The following is a 14907-nucleotide window of genomic DNA, read 5'->3' on the forward strand; positions in this document are numbered from 1 at the left end:
ACTGTTTTTCACATTCTCACACTGCATTTCTCACTGAAGTTGCAAATAATGTTGAACCTAGCACATTTTAGGAAGCAAATCAATCACCTTAGTGTAGGAAGGCAATGGCGGAGGAATTACAAGCATTGAGTGACAACCAAACCTAGAGTCTTGTTCATATACCACCTGGCAAAAAGGTTGTTGGCAGCAGGTGGATATTTAAAGTGAAATTCAAGGTTGATGACTAGATCGAATGACACAAGGCCAGATGAACATTGACAAAGTTCTTTTGTCTATGGCAGTTAATCGTGGATGGTCATTGTACCAAATGGATGTAAAAAATGCATTTCTCCATGGAGAATTGCAAGAGGAAGTGTACATGCAACCACCACCAGGTTATGGTCAAACTCAAAATGGTATGGTATGCAAGCTTCACAAGGCTATTTACGGTCTAGAGCAATCTCCAATAGCTTGGTATACCAAGCTTAGCTCAATTTTGGAAAGGGCTGGTTTTCTCAGAAGTAATGCAGATTCATCTCTATTTGTTCGAACTGACACAAGAGGAAGGTTGATGATTCTTATCTATGTGGATGACCTTACAATCACAGGTGACAGTGCAATTGAGATTGCAGTTGAAGCAATCTCTACATAAGACCTTTGCCATCAAAGACCTTGGGAGGTTAAAGTATTTTCTTGGCATAGAAATGGCTACTTCTTCCAAAGGATTGTTCCTAAATCAAAGGAAATATGTAGCTAATCTTCTTAAGGGGACAAATCTACTTGACTGCAAACCTGTAGCCTCTCCAATTGACAGCAAACCTAAGCTTACCATGAATGGGGAAGCTCTTCATAATGTGAGTTATTATCAAAGATCGGTTGGTAAGCTAATTTACCTCACCATCACTCGTCCTGATATCACCTACGCAGTGGGGATAGTTAGTCAGTTTATGCATTCTCCCACTATTGATCATCTCAACATTGTTAAACGGATTCTTTATTATCTTAAAGGGTCCACTGGGAGAGGAATTCTCTTGCAAAATAACCAATCTACAATTGGAAGTGGTTACACTAATGCTGATTGGGCAAGCAATGCCATGGATAAAGGTCTACGACAAGTTATTGAATGTTTGTGGGAGGCAATATTGTAACTTGGAAAAGCAAGAAGCAACAGGTCATTGCTCGATCAAGTGCAGAAGCTGAGTATCGCGCAATGGCAACCAACGGACTTCTATTTGATCTAGGGTTTCATTATTCCAACTTTATGCCTCTCATGTGTGACAATCAGGCAGCCATGCACATTGCTGCTAATCCTGTCTTACATGAAAAAACGACGCATATAGAGGTGGATTGTCATTTTGTTCAATCTCAGGTAGAATTCACACTGTGTTCACTCGCAATTATGATTAATTGGCTGGCCTATTCACTAAAGCACTGCCATCTGCTTAGTTTCATAGTCTTTTGGGCAAGCTTGGCTCGATAAATCCCCTCGATCCAGCTTGAAGAGGGGTGTTGAAGTATAATTATTGGAAGATATTAGAGTGATGGAAAGATATGCATAGGACACTATGAAGTGACTGATGGACCTAGTTGTCATGGGTATGGTCCCCGTAATGGCTCCCTCAAACTAAGGATTAGTTGACTTGTTGATATGGTTTTTTAGTTGTTTGCTGTAATCCCTTGATTTAAGGATGTTGATAGCTTTAGGGTTTACCTAGTTGTTAGAGTTGTTTAGGGAAAGGTTGCTTGGAACCGGTTCCATTTTCCTTCTCTATATATTCTCCTTGTACTTTCATTCATCAATATATGAAATATACAATTCAAACAAACTTAAAATTCAACAAAATTACAATGATGGTCCACCATGAAAGACGAATTTAGTGGAAAAGACGCATATCTCTTGAGAAGAAAGTTATATTTGTTGTACTATTAATTAAAATTTGACGAATGGTGAGTTTTTACGTTATACTCATTACATATGACGATGCTTGTTGCTAATCATTTACTTGTCCTGACATTTTAATAGACAGTGTATCGGAGATATTCTAACTTGACATGCAAGCCAAAAAGTTGAGGCTAAGTGGCTTAAAACTCTTTTAGTTACATCCAATTATATAAGAGATAATGTTGTCTGTCTATTAATGAGATTTTCAATTCGTCTAAAACATTCAACTAATTGAAATATCAATGTCTCTGTATGGGGTTTTATCACAAAAGGCCTCAGTGTTAATTAGAGTGGGGTATTTCTATTTAAAGTGTTTTCTTTCTTCCCTCCTGGCCAATGTGGGACACTGGGGTTCCAACAATGACATTTACAAGGAGTTGTAAGTAATTATCGACCGAGCAATATCTTACTATCACTATTGAGTATTATCAAGTGTTTTCAGAATGTTGTTCAAATTGTGGGCGTTGGAGAGCTTTGCGCATAAAAAAACTTTATTACAGGAGATGACATATATACTTGAAAATGTGGGGGTACTGCTATGTTTCTGTAATTTCATCTATAACCTGTTATCATTGATGTCATCTTATGTGAATATGCATGCAATTGTTACTCGAAAATGGGTGTGACTAATTACTCTCTTGGTATTGATATATACACACATTTATATTTAAAGCATTATACCAAGAACCGAGCAGATACCTAAAGTATTTTAGTTTGCAGTCATGATCTGGTGCCACCAATACCCATTTAAAGTGAGAAATAAGGGAGTCTAACACTCATGTGAAATTTAATCTTGTACTTTTCTAGGTTATGGAATGAGCATGCGTATCCTTGATATGCAAATTATTAATAGAGTTTGATTTATTTGATTAATTGTACAAGAGTTTGCAGATAATTTAATTGAGCAGGTTCACTATGAAACACCAGTTGGTAATCTTATAAAGAAGACAATGTTAACGACAAGAGACGAGTTCTTTCTATATCTATTATTGAGCTATCCACTAGTACAAAAACATACTAGCGCGATGGATCAAATTGCGTTGCGCAAGGTCCGTTTGTGCGACATTGACAACTAAGCGTCACACAACGACACTTTGCACGACGAAGACTGCCGTCGCGCAAAAAAGTTTCGCACGACATGGTATATGTGTTGCGCAAGTTTTTGGCGCCAAACCAAGACTTCCACCACTTTTTCCCAACTTTGCGCAACTCAGGTGAACATTCATCGCACAAAACTGTTTTGCGCGATGTCAGTCTTTGTCATACAAAATTGTTTTGCCAGACGAATGCACACCTTCGTCGCACAAAGTGAAAATAGAAATTTCACTTCTTGTCTTTCTATCCTGTATTGTGACAGCCCGTCCTGGATTATTCGTACCGTAGGGGTAAAATGACGGTTTTTCCCCTAGTATTTTTGTTTCATTGTGTGGTCGTTTTGGGGTTTGGTTGGCTGCTTTTGGACCACACATATGCACCCACACTCATTCTTATCATTTTCTGCCCAGTCCCGTGTGTCTCTCTCTCTTTCCCTTCTTCTTCTTCATACGGACAAGACCAAATTCTTCGAAAACGTGGTAGATCGTGGTGGAGACTTAGACCACTATGTTCGTGAGGTCCATACGAGTTCAACCATACCCATTTCAGGTAAGGAAACCTTTGTTTTCACGTCGAACCCGAGACGTTCAATTCGGGGTATTGTTCATGCACATGTAAAATCATGTGTTTTTGGGAATTTCAAGGTTGTAGGAAGCTTGGTGAGGTCCTTAGGAAGCTCGGGGTGGTTCGTTTGAAGGTTTTGGACGTTGGGATCATGAGTTGCAGGTTTGGCCGGATTTGGGGAAGCTTTTCCGACCAGATTCTGTTGGTTTTAGTGCTTGAAAGTGGTAAGGTTTTGTTCCTCTAGTTGTAAGCTTCATTTTGGTACCAATTTCATGAAATTTGGGTGAAAAACGAGTGAGAAATGAAGGTTTGAAGTTTTTCTAGTTTTTCGGCGACGGCGACGGCACAGGAGGTTGGCCGGAGAAGACGACAGAATATTCCGTCCGTTTGGACGAAATATTCCTAACGGCGTTAGGTTAACTTTAACGGAATCTGTTAGTTTTAACGGAATATTCCTAACGACATTAACTGACGTCGTCAGTGTGCCAGGCACATGCCTGCACGTGGGCGGCGCATGTGGCTGTGCCTTGGTCGGCGAAAGGGGGCACGTGTGATGTCAGAAAATTATTTTAAAAATATGGGGATGTTCGTGAGGTTGAGTAAATCACGTTGGTGTATTCATACACCCCATTTGAGCATTGTATGAGAAGTTATTACCTAATTTGGGTTATGTGCTTTAAATTAACGTTTTTATAGTTGTTTCGCATATAGATGAAACCTATCCCGAGGACGAGCGTAGTCACTCAAGGTAAGGGGGTTACGACCCTTCTACATACCAGTGAGTGGGCTTTTGGTTTTCCGTATATACCTATATACTTGTGATTTTCCCAGAAAATGAAATGAAACGTTTTTATGTTTTAAATGCCATGCATTGCGTTTGCCTATTTAATTATGCATTAGTAGTTGCATATACAGATATATGTTTGGTGCTACAGACGCACAGGTAAGTGCCAGGTAAGTTATGGTTTATGTTTGTGATTAGTAGTGATGTGAGATGCATAGAGAGCCCCGGTGTTAGTGCTCCCACCCAGAGTAAGGCACAGTCCTTCACGTGATGTTCACCTCCCGCACCACACGCTCATCTTGGATCCAAGTTAGGTGCACAATCCTGTCGTACAGACCACTATAGGTGGTTCGGACTCGTAGGTGACCCCCGATTGTTCGCTCAGTCTTCACGTGATCATAGCACTTGAGCGTATTTATTTACACCCAATCCTGTCGTACAGACCACTTTAGGTGGTTCCGACTCATGTGCAGGTATAGTTAGTGAGTTGGAGATTTGAGCTCTAGCTTCAGCCGTATAGGTCACGTTAAGTAACTCCGGCTAACAGATTACATTGCATTGATTGACATTACCTGAGTACTTACATTTTTATGTAGAGGCATTCGACATGACATATTTCTGAGCATGTTTTCTATATATGTGTATATTCTATTTTCTGGGAAACTATACAAGTTTTACGGCTAGGGGTTAGAACTTTGTTAATGAAATGGTTTTGAAAAGCTTTGTTTTTGCCCACTCACACTTTCTGTTTTGTGCCCCTCCAGGTTCTAGTTTGGTTGCTCTGTTGGTGGCTCTTGAGGGATTCTCAGCATATCTGACAGATTATCACCAGTGTAAGACCACCCCTGGGTGTGTTTCGTAGTGTTTATTCCTTTGGACTGCACTAGGTCTTTTGTGCTTTGAATATTATTTTTCACACTTACGCTTGCACATGTATGTTATCTACTCAGTGTATAGCTTGGTTTTTATTTATTCGTACTTTTATTATTATTCTTAGCTTCCGCACTGTGCACATGGTTACGTCACTCTCACGTGATGGCCAGCATGCCCTGATTTCGGTCGGGATATGTCATGTATTCTAACACAAGTCAAAAGCCAGACCTCCCATACAGACATCCTAAACTCAAAAGCCAGGTGTCTAAATTTGTATTACAGTTGGCTGTGATAAATTCATTTTCTTTAAGTGTATTAATTCATTTATAACTTCTTTTTTACTTATACAGAATTTCATAAAAGAAGATTTCATTTATGTGTACAACTCATTTTTGTTTTCTGTATAGATTTAACAGGAAACGTTACCATATATAACTGGACATAAGTTGTTTTTTAATAGAAGTTCTACTGAGGACTTCTGAATTATTCTGTTCGTCTCGGTCTATACTGGTTCAGGAAAATGTGAAGACCTAATTATTAGTCTTAAAATCATATGATAGTGAGAGAGCGTAGTCACAAGAAAATGGAAGGACTTAACTAATAGTTAGAAGAACATGTAAATTTCTTATGATGCATGGTCAGTCTTTTGCCTTCAGTTTGACTTCAACATATGACAGTATATGTGTACTTAACTCAAAAAATCTCTTACGATATTGTAAAAGAGGATTTAGAACCAGCTCAGAATAGTGACCCTTCATGTTCGAAAGATACTTTGATCTGGAAAGAAGAAAACTCGGATGCTCCAAATGGTAAGTTTATTGTACAATCTACAATCATTGCTAATGTTGCTTCAATTGACACAGTTTCTCATCAGAACTGATTTTGTACATTTAAAATAGCATCACAACAAGTGTAATAGATGCATCCATATTGATAAAAAAAACCACAGTTCAACTGTTTTAATGACCAAAGCTTCCAAGCCAGTGAAGTATTCCATTGTATAGAAATAAATATATGTTGTCACATATTTCCATTGTTCAAATTATGATCAACATATTTTAAATTGACAATCGAATTAGTTCATTATATTCATATAAGATCAAGGAGTGTAGATGTAAAAAATCATCAAAATCGGAGTTAAAACTGCCGTTGAATCATGATTTTTCATTTATAACCGTCGAAAAGTTTTGTCCCTTTACTTGATCTCTGAATGTTTGTTTTTTGCGATTTTTGGCGTATGCAATCTCAAAGTATATACAAACAAGTTTGATGGTTGGATCATTGAAATTAATTTCGTAGAATGCGTACCCCATCAAAATGATAGATTCACTGACACTTAGAGTTTATTTATATTTTCATTAAGTATAACATAAGATTTTGTGGTATCCACTAGTGTAAATATTTTAAATTGAAGATCGAATTCATTCATTGTATTCATATAGGATCAAGGAGTGTAGCTGTAAAAAATCATCAAAATTGGAGTTAAAAATACTATTAAATTGTGATTTTTCGTTTATAACTGTCAAAAAGTTTTGTCCCGTTACTTGATATTTGAATGTTTGTTTTTTGCGATTTTTGGTGTATACGATCTTAAAGTATATAAAAAAATGTTTGACAGTTGAATCGTTGAAATTAGTTTTGTACAATGCATATCCCATCATTTTCAATGGGGTATACATATATATTTATTTTTCCATTTTTTATATATGATTGTATTGAAATTTTGGTTAATATTACCCAATATATTGAAAATTTTGATTATTTTTGTTTGTTTGTGAATGACTAATTACCTATTTGGATCAAAATATGTGGTAATTAAATCCATGATTAATGAAGTGACAGATGTGTTCATTCTTTGTTCTATGAAAATTGGGGCTTGTCAAGCCTTTCAATTTCTTAATGTGAGTTGGAGGGTTATTCATGATTCAAAAAATGTGAAAAACTGTGGAGAATTGTAGTTGGAAGTTGTTCAATGTGATATAACTCCTTTCGGAGATATATGAAGTTCTTCGTTCGACATTACATTATTTGGAATTCTGAAAGGGAATTCTATGTAATTGATATGTTTTTTTCTTAAACACGTTTAATTCTTAAAGCAACTTGTGAGTGTGAATGGTGTTTATACAATCAGGATTCATATGGTTTTTAGTATACTAGAGTATGTGCATCGGTATTTGTGGAGACAACCATTGGTAATTATAAAGCTGTGCATTGATGGCATTGACAGATTGTCAATTATGTGTGTTGTAATCTTGGTTAGGTTTAGAATCAGTCCTAGTGGGATTATGTGCAATGTTCATGCATTGTAACTGCCAACTAGAAGAAACTGAAATGTATTTTTTCCTTCGTTTAGTAGGATCTGAATGTATGGTGTTAAAGCTAAAAGTAGGGTATTTATACTTTCAAAAAACACTTAAGAGTTTAATTACAATATTTGTTAAAAATTAAATAAAAATTATTTTTTGGCAAAAAAAAAAAAAAAAAAGGTTTGCACGATGAAGAAGTAACCTACGTCGTGCAAAGTGTTTTTGTGCGACACAGGTCACTTATTCGTCTCCAAACCTTTTTTCTTTTTTTTTTTTTGGCAAAAATATGTTTTATTTAATTTTTAATAAATATTGTAATTAAATTCTAAACAATAATTAATAAACCAAGAAAAAGTATTTAATTATAAAATATATGAAATTGTACATACAAGATGTCCGAACAAAAAAGAAAATACTAAAACAAGTAGTCTTCTAGGTTTGATACATCAGGCTATTGGGTATCGGGTGGGTGAAGTGGCTAGTGTAAATATTTTAAATTGATGATTGAATTAGTTCATTGTATTCATATTGGATAAAGGAGTGTAGTTATGAAAAATCATCAAAATCGGAGTTAAAATGTAAGGACCTGTCCCCAAAAATTTTAGTCTTTATAATTTTTAAATGTGAATTTACGGAAATGCCCTTCGAGGCAAAGGCGTTGACTTTTGTTGACCGTCTTGTCATGTTACGTAAGGTTCGTTTTCATGGCGTATCCTTGTTGTACTCATCGCTATGAATGCGTGGGCACATGCAAAACGTAATTTTGAGTTATAACGAATGAGTTATTAATGAACAAAGTCGAGGACAAAACAATTAATTATTTTCAAAAAAACTCCAGATTTTTGAAGCTAAATCTGGAAAGCCACGTGTGTGGTTGAGAGTAAATGGAAAGAGAGATGGTCGGTGGGGATGGAAAATAAAGGAAAGAAATGAGGGAGAGATGAGGACGAATGGAGAAAGGGGTGAGGGTAAGTGACCAATGGGAAAGAGCCGACCCGACCCGATCAGTTCCACGACCATTCTGACGGTTTTCCGTCGATTTTTTCGCTAAATTGCAGCCATTCACCACCTGGGAACTTCTCACCGGCCCTTCTTTTTCAATTTCCACCCATGATTGATGGGTTTTTTACCCTAGTTTCATAAGAATACCCACGTCGGCTCCGAGGGGTGCACGGCAATGAATCCACCATTTCTACAATGATTTCTTTCAATTGTCACCACCAATAGCCCTCCCTTGAGCTCAAGAACAATGCCCGATCATTGGTTGGAGCATCGAAGTTGATTTGAGGACAAATCAAGAACACCCAAATTCTAGGGTTCCGTCGAAGTTGAAGCTTTTCTCGGCCAAATTGGACTTGGCCACATGTATAAAACTTGCTCTACTCGTTGAGTTCTTAATTTCTGTGAAGTTTGAGAATTTTTAAAAATAATTGATTTTTCCAGTGAGTCGGGACAGCCGATCGCAGTGTACGGTGACACGTGGCGGCAGTGCGTGGGCTGAGGCATCCTTCATAGGCTAAATTTGATTCTCCAATTTTGTACGTGAAGTTTGATTGACGAATTTTCGTTGTTTGAACCTAGTTCCATTAAGGTCCGCCACTTGATTATTATAGCAATCGACGATCCGATTGCTGGATCGTCAAGAAACTTTGATACGTTATAGTACATAATATTTAAGGATATTAGAAACTTATGGATTGGGAATCCGATGCTTGGATCTTCCCAAATAGGATATGTAAGTTACAGGTTCTATTGATAAGAATTCTAAGACGTGATTTGATAATTGTTCTAGGCGCCGATCATTTATGACGTCTCGATATTTATGCTAGGGACCTATAGCGTGGACCTTAAGTGAGTGGGTCTTTTTTCCTTTTTATAGTATATATATACACCTTGCGGTTTTCCAGAAATGTTTTAAATTGATTATGCATAGCATGCCATGATTTAAATGTGTGATATTTAAATATTGGATTGTGATGAGATTTGTGGTTATGCCAAATGATCATACAGAGGTCCAGATAGGTTCAGGTGAGTTATTATGTGATTGAAATGGTTGAATTATATGAGCATGCATATATTCATTTAGAGCTCATCATTGCTGCACCCCGGTGTTAGTGCTCTCGCCCGGGGCCAGGGCATGGCCTTCACGTGATTGTTCACCTCCCGCATTGCACGTTCACCTTGGATCCAAGTTAGGTGCTAACCTGTTGTATCGGTCACATTATGCGACTCCGACTCTTAGGTGGCCCGCGCATAGCTATGACGTGATCGTAGCACTAAAGCATACATATTTACATCCAGCCTGTTGTACAGGTCACACTAGGTGACTCCAACTTATGTGCTAGCATAAATTGATGAGCAATAGGTCCAGTTGTACAAGTCACATCAGGTGATTCCGACTGACATGTTAGTTTAGACTAATCTCACACCTGGCTTACATTTATTATTGCTAAGATATTGTGGCATGGCATGCTTCTGTTTTTACTGCACCTGTGCATTCATTTTTCATACCTACGTAGTGTTATTTTCTGGAAACTATATGGGTTTTACGGTGAGGGGTTATAACGCTTTCAAAAGGTTTTTATTCAAACTTTATTTTCAGGTCCACTCACCCTTGTTTTTCGCCCTTCCAGGTTCTAGTAGCAGAGTTTTCGTACTGACAAGGATTATCAGCAAATCTTGGGGTGACAATTATCATTGATGGTATAATTCTCACCCTATTTTTACCGTACTGTACTTATGCTCTGTCATCACATGTGAAATGGTTCATACCCGCTCGCTACGCACTCTTGTATTTAGGCACTTTTAGGTTTAAATTTATTCACATTTTCTACATCACTACACTTTATGGCTTTGTCACATTCCAGGTGTCGGCCAACACAGTTTGATTAGGAGTCCTAGTGGACATCCCAGGTCGGGGTGTATCATAAAATCACCATTAAATTGTGATTTTTTTTTTATAACTGTTGTCCTATTACTTGATCTCTAAATATTTGTTTTTTTGTGATTTTTGGCGTATGCAATCTCGAAGTATATACAAAAAAGTTTGACGGTTGAATCATTGAAATTAGTTTTATAGAATGCGTACCCCATCAAAATGATAGATTCACTAACACTTAGAGTTTATTTATACTTTCATTAAGTATAACATAAGATTTTGTGGTATCCACTAGTATAAACATTTTAAATTGAAGATCGAATTCATTCATTGTATTTATATAGGATCAAGGAGTGTAGCTGTAAAAAAAATCATCAAAATTGGAGTTAAAATAACCATTAAATTGTGATTTTTCATTTATAACCGTCGAAAAGTTTTGTCCCGTTACTTGATCTCTTAATGTTTGTTTTTTGCGATTCTTTGCTTATGTGATCTCGAAACATATACAAACAAGTTTGGATCGTTGAAATTAGTTTCGTAGAATTCATATCCCATCAAGTTCAACGGTATATATATATTTATGAAGTTGTTTGGACCTAAAATATTATTGCTGGGCCGAGCAGCAGGATGCGCTCGGCCCAAGGTGATGACAAATAATATGGGCCGAATAATAAGGCCCGGGCCAGCTGGCAGGGTCAGCCAAATCCTAAAAAGTCCAGATAAATAGAAAGGTCGAGGAAGTCCTGGTACAACTAGGATTCTCGACCAGCAAGGAATGAAGTCCCGAAAAGAAGGAAAATTCAGAATCCCAGTGGGAGTAGGTTTGTTCGAGGAAGAGGCGAAGTGGGACAAGGACTCCCAATCCAAATCGGAGTCGGATTCAAGGAATGGGGCACTATAAATACAAGAAATCATGCAAACGGAAAGGAGCTTGAACTCAGCATACAATTGCCCTGCGCAAAACCTCTCAATCATCTTGAGATTTTTTCCTTTTCTTTTTCCTGCCGACACACCTTCAGTTTGGATAAACAGCACTATGGAAGCAATCGGCGAGCACCTTCAGTTTGGATAAACAGCACTGCTGCCGCAGAATCAGCCGACCAAGAAGCATCTTCAGTTTGGATAAACAACACTGCGTCGAGGTCGACCGATTATCTATCCAAGTCTCGGTCGAGGAAGGTTTTCGAACCTTTGTTGGCAGAGGTCACCTTACTAAGCTTTCTCGGCATAGTTAGGTGTTACGAATTACATTGCTCGGCGTACTGGTCGCCGAGTGGTTTTATGATTGGATACTCACAGGTGAGTTTCAGGGTTCGGCATTCCGACGGCCGAACTACGTTTACCATCAAGACATATATCACGTTCGAGTACCTGTGCCCATACACCTTGGTCTCGATTCGACGTGCTTATACTCTCACGAATATAATCACAGTGACCGAATCGGGCTCGGACGATTTGTGAACTCCGCAGAATTAGCAGCCTTGTCTTCAGGCTGTAGAACCCAGAGACCGAGAGTGTTCCTTCCTCGGTCGCAATCGCAAGTTAAAGAAGTCAGCAACGCGCTCAAAGCTACATCAACAAATTTTACTCCTCGGCCAGGCTCGGCCGACGAGTTGGCACGCCCCGCATTCGACCGAAGGACGTAGTTAGCTTATTAGTTACTCGGCCTGCGCGCCACGTAGGTTTTGTAATTTTTAGGATCAACATTTTGGCACGCCCAGTGGGACCATTGTGCTAAACCTTCGGAGTTCATGACCATTGAGACACGGTCTACGAAGCAGAAAACAACCATGGGAAAGTCAACAACTGACTTACCAGTGCAAGGCCTTGGGCAGGATTTGCATTCTACAAAAAATCCGATCATAATTGCGCCGCCCGAGGCCACTAGTATAACACGCTGGGAGAATGAAGTCTGTCTCGGCGGACAACCTTACAACCCCACAGTCCCGAATCAAACAGCTGGAATGTTCATGGAAGGGATTGTAGAAGATTGTGATGACGATGGTGGAGAAGGTTCCGATCCACCAACTAGGACATTCCTTCGGAGACGACTGGATGAACAATATCGTCAGGTCGAGCAGTCGATTGGTCAGAAGATGAATGATTTGCTAGACGCAATACGTAGTAATAGCGATACACAGACCAGAATGCTTGAACTACTAGTCAGTAAAGCTTTCGAAGATGGCCAGGTCGGCCAACCGCGGCAGCTCCCGACGAATGTGCCCATACCAGCCGAGAGAGGGTCCGCTCGGCCACAATCAGTCCCTTTAGAAAGAAGAGGACCAGGGAATAGAGCCGAGGGACCAAGCCAGGGAGAAGAAGTCGCCTCCATAAACGTGACCGAAGTCCAGAGAATGATTGATTCGGCCCTAAAAAAAGGGCCGAAGTTTCCAAAATTCATTCACCCGTACCCAGCTTATGTGGAAAGGTTTGAATACCCACGAGGATTTAAGATCCCTGATTTCAGCCTCTTCGCCGGGGAATCATCATTATCCTCACTAGAACATGTGGCTCGGTTCACAGCGCAGTGTGGGGACGTCAATAGTGATTTTTACAAACTGCGACTGTTTAACTTTTCACTGACAGGCTCAGCTTTCGCCTGGTACATTAATCTTCCACCCAACTCCGTGCAGAGTTGGGAAGAGTTGGTCGAAAAGTTCCATGAACAATTTTATCGGCCAGGGATGGAGATGTCCGTATCCTCCTTGGCCAGGATGGCTCAAGCATTTGATGAATCTCCAATGGAATACCTAACAAGGTTTAAATCGGCCAGGAATTGGTGCCGAGTGCCACTCCCCGAAGTAGAATTCGTCAGGATCGCCCTCAACGGATTAGACGTGGAATACAAAAAGAAGTTTCTGGGGGCAAATATTCGAGATATGTACGAACTTGCTCAACACGTCGAACAATATGAGTATCTGCTCGGAGAAGAGAAGATATCAAAGTCACCATCCCGGGGGACGTTGTATAAGAACCCCACGGTGAGCTATGCATCGGCCGAAAGTGAAGACCCTCAGTACGCTAGTGTGGATGCAGCCGAGATAATAATAGACAAACCCTATGTTTGCAAGGCTTTGGCACAAGTAAATACCAAAGACGCCAAAACACGTTTGACCGCCGAGGAAACGGCTAAGTCATCAAAAGTATACACTTTTGATATCACCAAAGCTGACGCAATTTTCGATCAATTATTGGCAGCAAAAATCATCAAGCTTCGGCCGGGGCATACTATCCCTAAGGCCGATGAATTAAAAGGAAAGATATACTGCAAATATCATAATTCTAATAAGCATGCAACCAATAATTGTGTTGTGTTCCGGGACACAATTCAAAGCTGGATTGAAAAAGGAAAGTTGAAATTTCCGGAAAAGATGGCGGTCGACGTTAATCCTTTCCCTTCAACAACGATTGGTATGGTGGATGCTCATCTTCCCAAAAACAAAGGGAAGGCCGAATATGTCCCGGTGCAGCATATCCGTCGACCAAATGGTCAAACAAGACTAAAGCTTGATATCTTTTCAAATGCACCACCAACGGAACAATCGGCGCAACCCGCCGATGAGCCGATGACAATGTCAAAATCCGACGGAACTTGTGGATCGAAGGTGTTATGTGACCATTGTAAAACACCAGTGGAGCCTGGAAGGAAGACATCTTCAACACCACCTGCGGCCCCTACAACATCGTCGACAGGGTTACGTCCACGACATCAAGTGTTTGATCGACTCGGCCCACAAGTACGGCCGAAAGACCAGACCTCGGTCAGGCGGCGTCTGGATTTCGACGCACCTTTCTACAATGAGGATTATTACTCGCGCAATGCTAATAGTTCGGCCTCACCGGCCGATCGCAAAACTTTCAAACCACCAAGGACATCAGATCAACGCTGGTACAGTTACAATTCTCCGACTGGTTTGTATACGGCACTGTCCAAATCCCAAAAACGTCGTCGTCAACGGATAGATTGCATGGCTCGGCGACGAGGAGCGCAGGCCAGCCCGGCCAATCAATGGCAACCTAAACAGGCCGTGGAAGATAGTAGCGAACGGCCAACCCCGACTATCATGACCGAGTTAGCCGAAGGGAAGAAAGTAGCGGAGGCTGATTTCGAAACCACCATTGAGGAGGCTGAGAAACGTATTAAGATCCTTCTCCGGCCTGGGGAAACGAGAGCTCGTCTAGAGTACTTTACAAAAGAGGCCGAAAGGAAACTTTCTCCGTTACCACCGCGCGAGCCGCTTATCAAAATACGGCGCAACTTACACCCTCCGTTCCTCGGTGCATCCATGGAATACATGCGAGAATTTCATAAGAAGTACTCCGCAAATGACTTGTACGGACTCCCCAAGGCATGTCAGGAAGCCCTCGACTTGGCGCTAACTTGCCCTGATGCCGAGCAAATTATCCAGAAAACTTCTGATCCAGCCATTAAAGCTAGGTTTCAACATATCCGGGAGGCTCGGGTCCTTGGTTTTGAGGTCGATCC

Source organism: Pyrus communis, chromosome 11, assembly GCF_041283825.1.
Source record: "Pyrus communis isolate YQ-2024b chromosome 11, ASM4128382v1, whole genome shotgun sequence".
Classification (NCBI taxonomy): Eukaryota; Viridiplantae; Streptophyta; class Magnoliopsida; order Rosales; family Rosaceae; genus Pyrus; species Pyrus communis.